The sequence below is a fragment of the Globicephala melas genome, chromosome 6 (assembly GCF_963455315.2).
Source record: "Globicephala melas chromosome 6, mGloMel1.2, whole genome shotgun sequence".
Lineage (NCBI taxonomy): Eukaryota > Metazoa > Chordata > Mammalia > Artiodactyla > Delphinidae > Globicephala > Globicephala melas.
The window spans coordinates 90627643-90642783 of record NC_083319.1 but is presented as its reverse complement, the minus strand read 5'-3'; the positions used below and the strand labels follow the sequence as shown (position 1 = coordinate 90642783).

Here is a 15141-nt window from a genome sequence, read left to right as displayed (position 1 = left end):
TATTTTCTTAGAAGCTTTCCCTACCCTCCTCAAATTTTCCTCCATCCTCTCTACTTCCTTCACTCTGAGCTGGTGAGGCGCTTCCTAACTCATTAGGAACACAGAAGTCAGTAAATAGTCCACTGCCAAATCCGTTAATTCATTAGCATTTGCATTGATCTTTGTATTCCCTTTCACTACAGGAGTTCAAGTTCAAAGGCCACGTGCACTACAGACAGCATTTCATTTTCTCTCATCTTCTCAAGTACTTCACAGCACTGCATCTTCTACAACCCATTCTACTCCTTATGCATGATTCTTGCCAAAATTCAACCTCATTCTAGACTAGTAACTCCAACTTAAAATGTTGAAAACTGTACGTGTAACACGAAAGCCTCCCTCCTCCTCTAATCCCTGCATATCTTCTTTAGCCAATTCATGTCTGAACTTTTCAAAATTGTTATCATCATATATTGTTTCCATTTCCTCACGTCCCACTTACTCTATAATTTACATCCACCTGACTTCTCTCACCGTAATCTCTCTGCCCACTGTCCTGAAATTTTACTTATGAAGGTCACCAGGGGTCTCCATGTCAGTATAGCCAATGAATAGTTTTTGTCCTATTTCTAGGCTCTTTCCTTCTTTAAAAAAGAAAAAGAAATACAAAAACCATGTTTTTTCCTCTATGCTTTCACACTCTCATCATCTTCTGTCCTGGTATATTTTACTGGCTTTCTGTGTTTAATCTGATTTCTAATATTCTATGAGTTTCCTTTATCTTCAGTGGAATAAACCACTATATGAAGGATTATTCTCAACAGTTAGTTCTCATAATAACAGTACTAGTAGCAGCAGTCAATACTTCTATAATGCTTATCATGTGCCAGACACTATTCTAAGACACTGTTTAAATACATATATATAGACACACACACACACACACACACACACATATATGTAAAGTTCTCCTCCTCATAGGCGTATGAAATAAGCCGATTATTATACCCATGTTACAAATGAGAAAACTGAGGCAATGAGAGGCCAAGGTCACATGGTCAGTACTTGGTGAAGCCCCGCCTGAGTTAACGCTGGAACTTTAGAGTAGACAAGTTAAATAATGTCTCACAGATTGGCCTTAAAAGTGAGCAACATTTAATCAATGACTTGTGAAAGTATCAGAAAAAAAGGGAACATTTTAAATTGAATGGGATCTACTAAGTCACGTATCAGTAACTAAGAATGACTCTTATTGAATGAAATTATTTTTCATTATTCTTTTGAAAGAAGAATATTCTTGTGTTAGTGTTTCACAGTTTTTTTTAATTCACGTATTTATTCTTTATTAGACACACATTTCCTACACACCTATGTGCCAGTGTGTGCTGCAAGCCTTGGAAGATTCAGTGGTGAGCAAAAAGTTACAAAGTCCCTGCTCTTAAGCAAATGTCCAGTGGTGGAGGAAGACAGAGTAAACATGTAAATAAATGTTGTACGGTGACAGAAATACGACTGGACAAAGGGATGGAGAGGCACTGAGGAGGCAGGTCTCTTTGGTCAAGATAGCAGTGGTGGCGTTTGAACCGAGACCTTAACGATAAGAGGGAAATTGGTCTGGGTACATGGATTAGCCAATCTAAAGCTGGGAGAGCAAGAAGTAGAGCTTGTTGCATCTGAGGGACTGAAAAAGACAACTGTGCCTCGAACCCCATGAAGGTCAGGGAAAGATGTAGTAAGTGACCAGAGCACATGGTCTCTGTGAGCCTGGCTAAGTAGTTGAAAATTTAATCTCTTTACAATAGATAGCCTTTAGAGGTTAGAAGCAGTGCAATAATAGCGTCTGATTTGTGCTTTTTAAAAGACTACTTTGACTGTTGAGCGTCCTACAAAAGCAAAATACTTGTGTCTCTATGAAGCGCAGATAGTAAATTTTAAAAAGCCCAATGAGCTCATAAGCAGTTGGTTTACTAACTGTAATCATTTATCTTAACTAGACTTCATTAATATAAGCTTGGTGACCTTGGGGTCCTGGGACATATTAGATCTGGGCAACCCAACTATTTTCAAATAGTGTGATTTGAAAAATTCTTGAAATTGTTGGGGTTCAGGAAGATTATTTTATTGCTGGGGCTGGATGGGAAGTTTAGAATAAGAAAAGAAAGTATGATGGCTGGCTTCCATCTATTCTCCCTTTCTCTGGGAGAAATGATGGTGGGGTGACTACTTTGCTGTTGACCCAATGCTTAAATTTCAGAGCTGGTTCAATCCAGTAAATATGTGCTGAACAACTATTATATGTTAGGCACCTAGCTGGAACTGGGAATATAAAGAGAATAATTAATAATAAAAGCAGGTACTACTAACAAGAGACAGGCACTGTGCTAATGCTTAACATGCACCATCTCAAGTTACATTAATTTACACACTAACCATATGAGGTAGATGCATTTATTATACCATTTTCCGGGTGAGAAATCTAATCCCTTTAAGGGGCTTAAGTTACTTCTCCAAGGTTACACAGCTAGTTAGGGGCATAGGCAGTATTTGGACTCAGGTCTGGTATCAGCACCAATTCTCTTAGCCATTATGCTCTCTAAGGACCTTACTTGAGAAGTTCAGGATTATACATATAGGGGTACAACCAACCCTAAGACCATCTGGCAAAACTGGCTGCTTGAGAAGTCCTGGATTTATGTAAGATGCTCTTGGAATGCAGAAGATCGTGAAGGAGGGTCCCCAAAACACACTCTCTATACTAAGGGGCGACAGAAGAGAGAAAGAATTAGCCTACAGCAGCATGATATTGAGGACCAAGAAACAGTGTTTCTCTCTTTTGTGAACAGTTATTAAATTATTTCTACTTCAGAATATCAGAAAGGAATCACAGGACTATGGACAGTTTGCTGAGCCACCCTATCTATCTTAGCGTGAATCCTGGCAGGTGTAGAGCTCATAGTATGACCCTGGCACCTAAGTGTAGTTAAGTAAGCTTTCATTTTTCTTCAGCCTTAAAGCAAAGCAGCTTTCTGATAGGTATAATTTAGGAAAGTCTTCCAAGAAAATAGTTAAAGTCCACTTTAAATATCTCAGAGAAAAGCAATTTTGCAAAAGATCAATCAACAAAAGCAAGGCCAAACACACCAATTATTTCGTGAGACTTGTATTGTTATGTCATTGCTCATGTTGTTTCTTTATGCATTTAACTGGAAGAAGGCTTTTAATGTTCAACAATTCTCAAAGAGATAAAGACCCACACTGATGTGTCAGAAAGAGCTTTGCCCTGGAATTAGATCAGTTTAGGTTTGGCTGCTTACTAGAATTAGGTAACATTCTTAATCTTTCTGAGCCTGTTTCCTATCTGCAAATAGGGATAACACTATCTATTACAGAGGGATGTGGTTAAATTAAATGACACATGTCAGTGAAATATATCCTTCCAGACTGAGAACATACCTAGTAAATGTTAAGTGATCTGAAAATATTCTGCTTTCTTGAAATGGATGAAACCTGTTATCATGATTTTAACCAATGGTCTAAATATCAAGACAATATTTAGTTAAAAGTTATATTTGTTCTTTCACTGTCCATCTGCATTTTAACATATTCTAACATATTCTCCTTGATAAATTGTGTCAATATTAGTAACATTTGTCATTTCAGCTATTACTGTTCACATGTTTAAAATATTTCAATGTGATATAAGCCATTACGCAAAGGGATGCCTAGCTGGCTTTGTCAAAGATTTATTTTAAGTAAAAATGAAAGACTCATTTTCACCAAGTTTTATTGAACAGTGTATTCATTAACTGTATGAACTTTCTGGCCAACCCAATACAGGAGCCAAGACATGGAAACAACCTCAGTGTTTTTTTGTGGATGAATGGATGAAGAAAATGGGATGCATACAACCTACTATTATTCAGCCGTGATAAAGAAGGAAACCTGCCTATTTGTGACCACATGGGTGGATTTGGGGGGCATTATGCTAAATGAAATGTCAGACAGAGAAAGATAAATACTTTATGATCTCATATGTGAAATCTAAAATACTGAACTCATGATAGAATGGAATGACGGTTGCCAGAGCTGGCGGTTGGAGGTGAGGAAAATGAGGGAAGACGATCAAAAGGTAGAAACTTCTAGTTATAAGACAAGGGAGTAATGGTGATGTAATGTACAGCTCGGTCGCTACAGTTAACAATACCGTATTTTATGTTTGAAAGTTGCTAAGAGAGTACATCTTGAAAGTTCTCATCACAAAGATAACATTTGTAATTATGTGAATTAAGGTTAACTAAACTTATTGTGGTAATCATTTCACACACTATATATATACCAATCATCACATTGTACACCTTGGACAGATACAATATTATATATCAATTAAGGTAAATTTCCGTCTGGCCTGTCATTTTCCAAAGGCCACTCAAGGTCAGGGGACAGAACGCCTCCTCTCCAAGTGTCCTGCCAGCCCACCCACTCAAGATCAGAGGGACAAAATGCCTAACTAAAACAAAACAAAACAGAAACACAAAAAAACTGGAGAGAGGGAGGAAAGGGTGCCCTGAAAAAAAAAAAAAAAAAAAACTAAGCACGTTGACAGCGCTAAGAATAAACTACCAGGAAAAAGAAACCCTACATGTCAGATCCTAAAGTACAGAAGGGCAAGCCCGCCGGCAGTCCAGGCCCGGGGGGACCGGGGTCCCCAGCCCTGCAGAGCCAACCGCAGACCGGCTTGGGCGCCCTGCAGAAGCGCGGGGTCCCCGCGGCCGAGTCGACGCCCCCGGCCGGCGCCGGCTCCCCTCTGCCCACTCTGCGCGCGGGGGCTGGAAACTGCCGCGGAGAACCACGGCGGGGCGGGAAGGGGGGCTCCAAAGAGGGTCTGGCGACTCGGCTCGAGTCGCTCCGTTTCTCGGTGGGCTCAGCGCGCGCCGTGGGGGAAGAGGGGCGCGGGTCCGGGAGGAGGGGACGGGCGGCACTTACGTAGACCGGCAGCGGCCACGGGTAGACGGCGGGCTCGGTCCTCAAGAGCGACTCCAGCCTCAGCTCCAGCTTCTCCCCCATGTCTTCGCGCGCGGTCCCCGCACCGCGCTAGTCTGGCGCTTGGGGGAGGGCCGCGGCGCCGCCGGCGGGGGCGGGGCAGACGGGCAGGCGGGCGGCTGAAGGGACGGGGCCTGGCCTGGGCCTCAGCTGCCGCCGCCGCGCTCCCGTCCGGGCCCCGGCTCCCTCTTTGTGGTCACAGGCCCGGGGCCCGCAGCGCTGCTGCGAACTTGGGCCGGCGTGAGGCGAGCACAGTGAGCCGGGGGCCGCACTGAAACACTCCCGGCGCGCGCGACCGCCTCCTGGACTCGCACGCTCCCACGCACGCACGCTCCCACGCACGCACAATCCCACGCACGCACGCTCCCACGCACGCACGCACGTCATCGGCTGCCCCTGGCCACACCCACCGGCCCGAAGTTGGGATCCGGCCAAACCTCTCAGGGCCAGTGGCGGCGGGTTCGACTCCTGACCTCGACATACCGTAACACACACACACACACACAGACACACACACAGACACACACACACACACACACACACACACACACACACCCCACACACACACACAGTAATAAGACTATAATTCCTATTAAATATGACAGCTGGAATCCTGGCTTCTGTTCACAAAAATGCCGTGTATTTAGCCTATGCTAGGCACCAGACCGCGGACGCCCAGTACTGGCAAAAAAGGAAATGCCCTGCCCTCATAGCACTGCCATTTTAATTGGAATAGTAGTGACAATGGTCAAGGGAGAAAATAAAGTGTCATCATCGCCACGGGGATGGTTAATCTCATGTGCGCACTGCGTGGGGCCCCGGCAACCACAAACATTATTCCAGATGTGGCCAGGAAGGTATTCTTCAGAAGAGATTAACACTGAAATTGGTCCACTTTGCGTAAAGGAGATTGTCAATGCCGCGGCGTGGGTGGGCCTCGTCCATCAGTTGAAGGACTGGAGAGAAAAATGAGGTGCCCTAGAAAGAGGGAAGTGTTCCTCCAATGGACTTGGCACATCAGCTCTTCCCTGTGTCTCCAGCCCAGAGTCCTGCCCTGACTTGCCTGCCTCACGGTCACAAGAGTCAACTCCTTAAAACGAAACTATATATGTAAAAATATTGAATATATACAAGCCTATTAATTTGTATATGTGTGTATAGATATTATATATATATGTATACACATATGTTTATATGTGCATGCGTTTGTAGTCTATGTGTAAGTACTATATACAGTATACATACAAGCCTATATATTTGTGTGTATATATTGTATACATGTATGTATGTGTATATATACAGTATACATATTATGAAGGTGAACATGCTGTATATATACACACACCCATGTATTGATATATGGGTGTGTATGTGTACAGTATATGTACACTGTATGTATGTATGTATACAGTGTATATTGATATATAGGTGTGTATATATGTTGTATACCTGTATGTGTATAGGTATTATATGTGTATATGTATGTACTATATATATACACACTTGCGTGTGTACTTATATGTGTATGTACATGCACATATTTACATATAGGTGTGTGTGTATGCATGGTATATATGTATGTGTATGTATCCTATATATGATATGTGTATGTATATATACGACGAATTTATAGATGCAGTACATATATATTTTTATTCTACATGCTTCTATATGTAGGTGTATATGTGTATATATGTATGTACGTGTATGTATTGCATATATTATATGTGTATGTATGTATACTGTATATATACACACCTAAATATCTTTGTATGTGTGTATATATGTAGGATATAGACGTACCTAGGTGTGTATATTGCATATCTTATACGTATGTGTACATACTGTATATATACACAAACTATGCATTTCATATGTGTGTATGTATAGTGTATATGTATGTGTCTATTGTATATATTATGCGTATATGTGTGTAGACATACTGTATATATACAAACTATGCATTATATATATATGTGTGTACATATGTATTTGCGTATTGCATATACTATATGTGTATATGTCTGTATGCGTACTGCATATATACACAGCTGTATATTTTTGTATGCGTGTACATATGTACGTGTGTGTGTATATACACACACACCCTATGGATTCCGTTTGTCTGGAGAACCCTCACTGATACGGACACTTATGACAATTGAGCACCTGCTCTTTGCCAGCCAGGGAGCCAAACGCTTGTCCTTTCTGTGTCTCCCTTAAGTGTCACAAGTCCCGGGAGGGAAGGTGATGCCGCTCCTACCAGTTGAGGTGCCTCAGGGTCAGAGAGGTGCACAGGGTGGGGGGCTGGAGCCTGGTGGAGCCCAGGTGGAGTTCTAGCAGCAGTACAGCCTAGCAGTCCCACTTCCCCGGGTGCCTCTCACAAAGATGCCGAGGGAGAGACGGGGTCTGAAGGAGGGGATGAGGAGGCTTCCGTGGCTCTGCAAGCCTAGACCAAGGCTGACTCGTCAAGGGTGTTAGAGGTCAGGACTCTGGTTACCTTGGGGATGGGGTTACACAGAACCATTCCCATTCTGAAAAAGTATCCATTCTGCTCTTGTTTGTATGTTTACCCCCCTCCCCCAAATCTTTTAAAAACAGATTATCTTGGTTGCTGGGAGCACACAAGGGGAAGTTGTGTGTGAGGGGGTGTGATCCAGGGGACAGGGAGGAAAAGCCCCCCACTCGTAGGGCCAGGAGTGGCTCAGCTTTGTGAGCTAAGGATGGCCCGCGAGGTCCCAGAGAGAAGGGTCCCTGCTCCGTCCCTGCTCCGTGCACCCCATTCCCAGCCTGAGAAGTCCGGAGCCCACCCCCCTCCCCCCCAACACACACACCAGGGAGGAGAGCCAGTCACCCTGGCTCCCAGGCTCCGGCTCCAAGGCTCCCGGCACTAGGAGCTATTTTCAGCTTTCATGCCCTAGGACACGGCCAGAGCTAGTGTCTCCGGAAACTCTCTGTCTGTCTCTCGCCCGCCCGCCATCCCTCCCGCTCCAGCTGTCCTGCCCTCCACCCTGCATTTCTACACAGGATGGCTCACAGACAGCTGCTCCCCGTGCCCACCCGCCACCATTCGATGGATGTCAAAGCAAGCCCTGGGGACTTCCCTGGAGGTCCAGCGATTAAGACTCTGAGCTTCCACTGCAAGGGGTGCGGGTTCGATCCCTGGTCAGGGAAATAAGATCCCACATGCCGCCCGGCACGGCCAAAGAAATAAATGAATAAAAAATAAAGTTATAGTGATCAAACAGCCCTAGCGGTGCAAGGATGGGACGTATAGCTCTATGGTAGAGAATAAAGGTCCAGAAACAGATAGATGAACACTTGATAGGACAGAAAGTGGGGAAATTAAGGAGTTTTCAATAAATGGCATTAGGACAATTGCATATCCATGTGGGAAAATGTAAATTAGAAAAAAAGAAAAAAAGCAAGCCCTGGTCAGGTGTGACCTTGGGCCCAGGGCCATTGGCACACGTTGTCGTGTGGGATGTTCTTCCTTAGACTCCTCCCTCCCTCCTGTGTCACTGTCACTTCCTCCAGAACCTTCCTGGACTCCCCTACACAAGCTCGGGGTGTGCCCTCACCCGCCCACCCTGGATCACCGGAATTCCAATCCCGGCCCACCCTTCCCCGCCAGGTAAAGAACTGGGCCTGGTCAATAAGACCGTAGAGGTCCTTGGCCATTGCTATTGCAGTTGCAATTGTTACTGTGTTTACACAGGGTGACCAACACCCGCCCCCAGTTTGCCCAGGACCGCTCAGGTTTGAGCGCTGGAACTGTGGGGAAACCCTCATTTCCGGGGAACCCCAGAAGACTGGTCAGCCTATTTAGGATGGATCTTTCACTTGATATCCCAACCCCCGAGAGTCAGAAAGGGAATCTTCCCCCTCCTTCCATGGTAACCTTCATTCATTCATCCACTCATCCCTTTATTCAACTCCTTTATTCAGCAAGTATTTAGGAAGCATCTACTACATAGCAGACACTCTTCTAGGTGCTGGGGACAGTAAACTGAGAAGGTGTGATTTGTTACACGGGGATGATGTCTCGGAGACCACTGCAGGGCATGGGAGGTGGGAGAGGGAAGGGGCAGTTGTAAATGCAGGCTCTGACGGGACTGGGGCGGACCCTGCCCTAAGCCAGGCTGGTTGCTTCAACACAGCTGTCCTCACCCAGGGCCATCCTGCTTCCGCCTCACCCAGTTCTTCGGTGATGTCTGGGGAAAATCTGTGGTTGTCACAACTGGGGGGGAAGGGGCCCCTGGAATCAAATGGGTGGGGACAGGGATGCTGCGGAACCCCACACAGTGCCCAGGAGGGGCCCCCAGCAGAGAATGACCCGCCCCAAATAACCCCAGTGCCATGGGGGAGAGCCTGCACTAATATTATTCAGACCCGCTGGTGCCCCTAGATTCCTGCACAGGCTGGGACTCTAACCGGGTCACCTCTGTATCCCGAGGTGACCTAGAGTGGGGCAGCCAGGAGGGCTGAGTATCAGGGATGAAATGACAAATCTCCGTGCCCACTCTCCCCGCCGCACCCCAGGGTCGATGGCCTCTATCTCCTCCCTGTGCAGGTAGCTTTTCCCTGAGCCATTTCTTCTTGTCAAGGTCCCTGTCGCAGGTTGTGTTCCCCGAAGATGACGTTGAGAGCAAGCAGTGGAGTGCAGGTGGTTGATGTGAGACGTGCAGAGAACAGATACAGCTGCCATAGGGTCCCGCAATTCCACTCCTGGGCATAGATCTGGAGAAAACTCTAATTCAAAAATATACATACACCCCTGGGATTTCCCTGGTGGTCTAGTGGTTAAGACTCTGTGCTTCCGGTGCAGGCAGCATGGGTTCCATCTCTGGCCAGGGAACTAAGATCCCACATACTGTGTGACAAAAAAATAAAGAAAGAGAGAAAGAAAGAAAAAGAAAGAAAGAAAAGAAAGAAAGAAAGAAAGAAAGAAAGAAAGAAAGAAAGAAAGAAAGAAAGAAAGAAAAGATACATGCACCCCAATGTTCATTGCATCACTATTTATAATAGGCAAGATGTGGAAGCTACCTAAATGTCCACTGATGGATGAATGGATAAAGAAGATGTGGTACATATATACAATGGAATATATTCAGCCATAAAAAGAATGAAATAATGCTATTTGCAGCAACGTCGTGGATGGACCTAGAGATCATCATACTAAGTGAAGTAAGTCAGCAGGGAAAGACACATATATGATCTCTCTTATATGTGAAATCCAAAATACGACACAAATGAACTTGTCTACGAAACAAAAACAGACTCACAGACATAGAGAACAGACTTGTGGTTGCCAAGGGGGAGAAAGAGGGAGGGAGGGTTGGATTGGGAGTTTGGGGTTAGCAGAGGCAAACTATTAAATATAGGATGGATAAGCTACAAGGTCCTACTGTCTAGCACAGGGAACTATATTCAATATCCTGTGATAAGCCATAATGGAAAAGAAAAAGAGTTTTATTTATAGGTTCCATCCCTAACTAAGCTGGCCCATCCCCTCCCATGGTTCTAAGTGCAGCCCGAGGCTGCAGACTTCCCACCGTGGTCTTCAGCTCCAGAGCAAGCCACCTGCAAACCAGCCACATCTTCCCAGGGGCTGGCAACTCTCCTTTGCTACTGATTCCAAGACACATCCAGATAGCACAAATGTGACCATGAAAACAAACTCAGGCATGTTCAAATCAGGGAAATAACATTCTTATCTCTGTTTAGTAGTTGCTTAATTTTAGAATAGCTTAGAGTTACAAAAAAGTTGCAAAGATCTGTACAGAGTGTGCAGAGTGCTGTGGACCCCCGACCCAGTACCCCTATTTCCAACACGTTAGTACTTTGGTACGTTAGTACGACATGCTTATCCAACTAAGGAACCGAGATGGATACGTTATTATTAACTGAAGTCCACACTTTACTAGAATTTCCCTAGCTTTCCCCTAACATCCTTTTTCTGTCCCAGTCTCCTCTGGGCTGTGACATTTCTCAGACGTCCCTGGGTTTTGATACCTTGAAAGTTTTGAGGAGGACTGGTCAGGTATTTTGTCCCTCAATTTGTTTGTCTGTTGGTTTTCTGATGTTTTTCTTATGGTTGGGCTGGAATTACGGGGTTTGGGGCAGAAGATCCAGACACAGATAAAAATGTCATTCTCCTCAGGTCACATCATCAAGGATACACACCATCAAGGATACACACATCAAGGATACACCCCATCAACGGGACTTGTGACAAACAATTTTACCCTTGATCACCTGGCCGGTATCGTGTTTTTTTTTTTTTTTTTTTTTTGCTGCGTTGGGTCTTCATTGCTGCACACGGGCTTTCTCTAGTTGCGGCGAGCAGGGGCTCCTCTTTGTTGCGGGCACGTGCTTCTCATTACAGTGGCTTCTTTTGTTTCGGAGCACGGGCTCTAGCTGTGCGGGCTTCTGTAGTTGTGGCATGGGGGCTCAGTAGTTGTGGCTCCCAGGATCTAGAGCGCAGGCTCAATAGTTGTGGCCCACGGGCTTAGTTGATCTGCGGCACATGGGATCTTCCCGGACCGGGGCTCGGACCCGTGTCCCCTGCATTGGCAGGTGGATCCTTTTTTTGTTTTCTTTGTTCCTTTTGGAACCAAAACTTTAATCCCAAGGAGTCTCACAAAACATATTACAAATGACAGCATGAAAAAAAAAACTGCACAGTAACTCAAAGTTCAGCTCTACAATATACTCTTCATCTGGCAAGACATTGGTATCTTGATCATCTCAACTTCCAAAAAACATTACAAAGAGCTATGTATTCATGTACGGCAATCACAGAGGGGACTTATGACCTAACTCAAAGGAAAACTAACTTCCTTGAAACTTCTTAGATTCTAAACTCACTGGACAACCTCTTGTCCAGTGTGAAGACTAGTGGAATTCTTAAACCTCTAATCTAGCGTAAGGGTGCAGCTTTCACTTGTACCTGCTGGCTTGTGTTCACAGCACCTTTTAAAGACTGCTTGCTTAACTACAGCTGCATACCATATCCCAGCTACAGAAAGTCTCTTCAATGTTTGCCAGTGTTGTTTCCATAATAATAAACATCACACTTTAGGTGGGCAGGAGTTAGAGTTTTATTCTCAGTCTAGGCAAGACCAAAAATTCAAAGCAAATTCAATTTTGCTTAAGAGAACATTGTAAAGAAACAATTCTTCATATTACATGCCTCATATGACCCATTTCAAACCATAGAGAATGACACCTTTATGTGTCACTGTCCCAAGAGACAAACAAATGTGAACAGCTAAAACATTTAAAAAGTGCATCAAGCTTCGGAAGTCTCAAACGAAACTTGAATTTTCTGTACATACTCCTGTCAAATGAAGTTATTTCCTGTGCACCACTCCTCTTGCAAAGTGGTCTGCTATTTCCTTTCATTTGACCTGGATCGGCTAGGAGACCTAGAGAAAGATCGGGACGGCTTGCGATTTCTCTCCTGGGACAGTGATCTCTCTCTTCTCCTATATCTACTAAAGGGACCTGCTCTGGCTGCGGGAGAAGCTTCTCCGTCTTGGACATCTGTGGTGAGGGGGAGGACTCCTCCTCCGATAATCATCTCGAGGGCGACGACCCCAAGAAGGAGGCGGCCACGATCTCGACTTCTCCTTTCCCCATTGGACAGGTCCACTCTTACTCGGCAGCCACAGAGTGTTCTCCCGTCTAGTTCTCAGACAGCATCCGCTGCATCTCGGGGATCTTCATTTTCAACAAGAGCGAAGCCGGGAGGGTTTTTAGCAACCCACACACTTCGGAGTGGTCCATAATATCCTAAAGCTCGTTCGAATTCACTCTTGTTACCACCGTTTCCAAGATTCCTTACATAAATGTTACAGTCCAACGGACAGGAATCCCGATGCAAGACCCTCCTGGCTCCTGGGTTTCATGGGCCACAGGGTGATCCCGGGCCTCTAGAATCTCGCAGCTGAATCGGCTCGCACAAGCTGTCCTGTGGGGATGCTTTTCCCCCTATGTGTCCAGCCCGGGGCCCTGCTGTCTAGGCCCGACCTCCAGGGTGACAGGGTGAACCCCAGGTCCCTGGAGCAAACACTCAGAGCCCTGGTGACCAGACTCAGGGGGCTGGGGCGGCAGCTGGACATGTGTGGCCACCCTGGTGGTGTTTCGCCCCATCTGCAGTTCCAGTTCCAGCTGAGAAAGAGCCTCGCTGTGTTATTTTCTCCTGGTTGTGTAAGGATCCCCGGTGTCATTTGACAGAAATGTACATGGTGTGTTCTTTGTCTCTTTTCTCCCTGCTTCCTCTCGTCCCTCTCCCCCTCCCTCTCTCCCTCTCCCTCTGTCCCCCCCTTCCCTCTCCCTCTTTCCTCTGCGTCTCTCTCTTTCCCTCTCTCCCTCCCCCCCTTCCCCCCTCCCCATCCCTCTCCCCGTCCCTCTCCCAACTCCCTCTCCACCTCCATCTCCCCCTCGCTCTCCCACATCCCTCTCCCTCTCCCCTCCCCCTCCCTCTACCTCCTCCGTCTCCCCCGTCTCTCTCCCACCTCCCCCCTCCCTCTTCCCGCCTCCCCCGTCCCTCTCTCCCTTCCTCTTTCCCTGTCCCTGTTTCCCTGTTCCGCACGCCCTCCCTCTACCTCTTTCCCTCTCCCTGTCCCTCCACCTCCTTCCCTCTCTGGAGAGGGAAGGAGGTGGAGGGACAGGGAGAGAGAGCAGGATGGGGGGAGAGGGAGAGAGAGGGGGGAGAGGGAGAGAGGGATAGAGGGAGGGAGCGAAAGACGTCTCTCCCTCCCTCCCTCTATCCCTCCCTCCCTCCCTCCCTCCCTCTATCCCTCCCTCCCTCCCTCCCTCCCTCCCTCTCTCCCTCCCTCTATCCCTCTCTCCCTCTCCCTCCCTCCTTCTCCTCCCTCTCCCTCTCCCTCCAACTCTCCCGCTCCCTCCATCTCTCCATCTCCCTCACTCCCTCCCAGAGAGGGAGAGATGGAGAGGCAGAGACAAGGGAGAGGGAGAGAGAGAGAGGGAGAGATGGAGGGAGAGGGAGGGAGAGGAAGAGAGGGAGAGAGATATGGAGAGGAGAGCGAGAGAGAGGGGGGGAGAGGGAGAGGGAAAGAGGTCTCTTCCTCCCTCCCTCTCCCTCCGTCCTCCTTCTCTCCCTCTCCCTCCCTCTCTCCCTGTCCCTGTTTCCCTGTTCCGCCCTCCCTCTCCCTCTTTCCCTCTCCCTCTCCCTCCACCTCCTTCCCTCTCCAGAGACGGAAGGAGGTGGAGGGAGAGGGACAGGGAAAGAGGGACAGGGAGAGCACAAGAGGGAGGGGGGAGAGGGAGGGAGAGGGGGGAAAGGGAGAGAGGGATAGAGAGAGGGAGCGAAGACGTCTCTCCCTCTCTCCCTCCCTCTCTCCTTCTCCTCCCTCTCCCTCTTCCACCAACTCTCCCTCTCCCTCCATGTCTCCATCTCCCTCACTCCTTCCCACATAGGGAGAGATGGAGGGAGAGGCAGAGATAAGGGAGAGGGAGAGGGAGAGAGGGAGAGGGAGAGATGGAGGAAGAGGGAGAGAGGAAGAGAGAGAGGGACAGAGGGAGAGAGGGGGGGGAGAGAGAGAGAGAGGGAGAGCGGGAGAGGGAAAATGGTCTCTTCTTCCCTCCCTCTCCCTCTCTCCTCCGACTCTCCCTCTCTCACCCTCCCTCCATCTCCCCCTCTCCTTCCCTCGCCCTTTCCCTTCCTCTCTCCCTCTTCCTCCCTCTGTCACTCCCTCTCCCTCCATCTCTCCCTCACCCTCACTCCCTCTCAGAGAGGGAGAGATGGAGGGAGAGGCAGAGACAAGGGAGAGGGAGAGAGGGAGAGAGGGAGAGGGAGACCAGAACAGAGAGAGGGAGAGGGAGAGAGGGAGAGAGGGAGAGAAGGAGGAGAGAGGGAGAGGGAGGGAGGAAGAGACCTCTTTCTCCCTCCCTCTCTCCCTCCCTCTCCCTCCCTCTCTCCCTCCCTCCATCTCTCCCTCTCCCTCTCTCCCTCTGCCTTATCTCTGCCTCTCTGGGAGGGAGTGAGGGAGATGGAGAGACGGAGGGAGAAGGAGAGCTGGAGCGAGAGGGAGAGGGAGGAGAAGGAGGGAGGGAGAGGGAGAGAGGGAGGGAGAGAGGGAGGGAGGGAGAGAC

General features: G+C 47.5%; 1 protein-coding gene and 1 pseudogene across 11 annotated transcripts in view; both read right to left on the bottom strand.

Moving 5' to 3' along the window:
- LOC138842729 (uncharacterized) overlaps window positions 1–5312 on the bottom strand; it is a 45815-nt gene extending 40503 nt beyond the window's left edge. For all 11 annotated transcript variants that reach the window (XR_011377553.1, XM_070045798.1, XM_070045794.1 and 8 more), the window contains exon 1: window positions 4963–5312. The gene's annotated coding sequence lies outside the window, so the exon portion shown is untranslated. The remainder of the gene's footprint in view (window positions 1–4962) is intronic.
- Window positions 5313–12104: 6792 nt separating this feature from the next.
- On the bottom strand, window positions 12105–12925 carry LOC115850775 (serine/arginine-rich splicing factor 3 pseudogene; annotated as a pseudogene).
- Between the last annotated feature and the right edge of the window lie 2216 nt (window positions 12926–15141).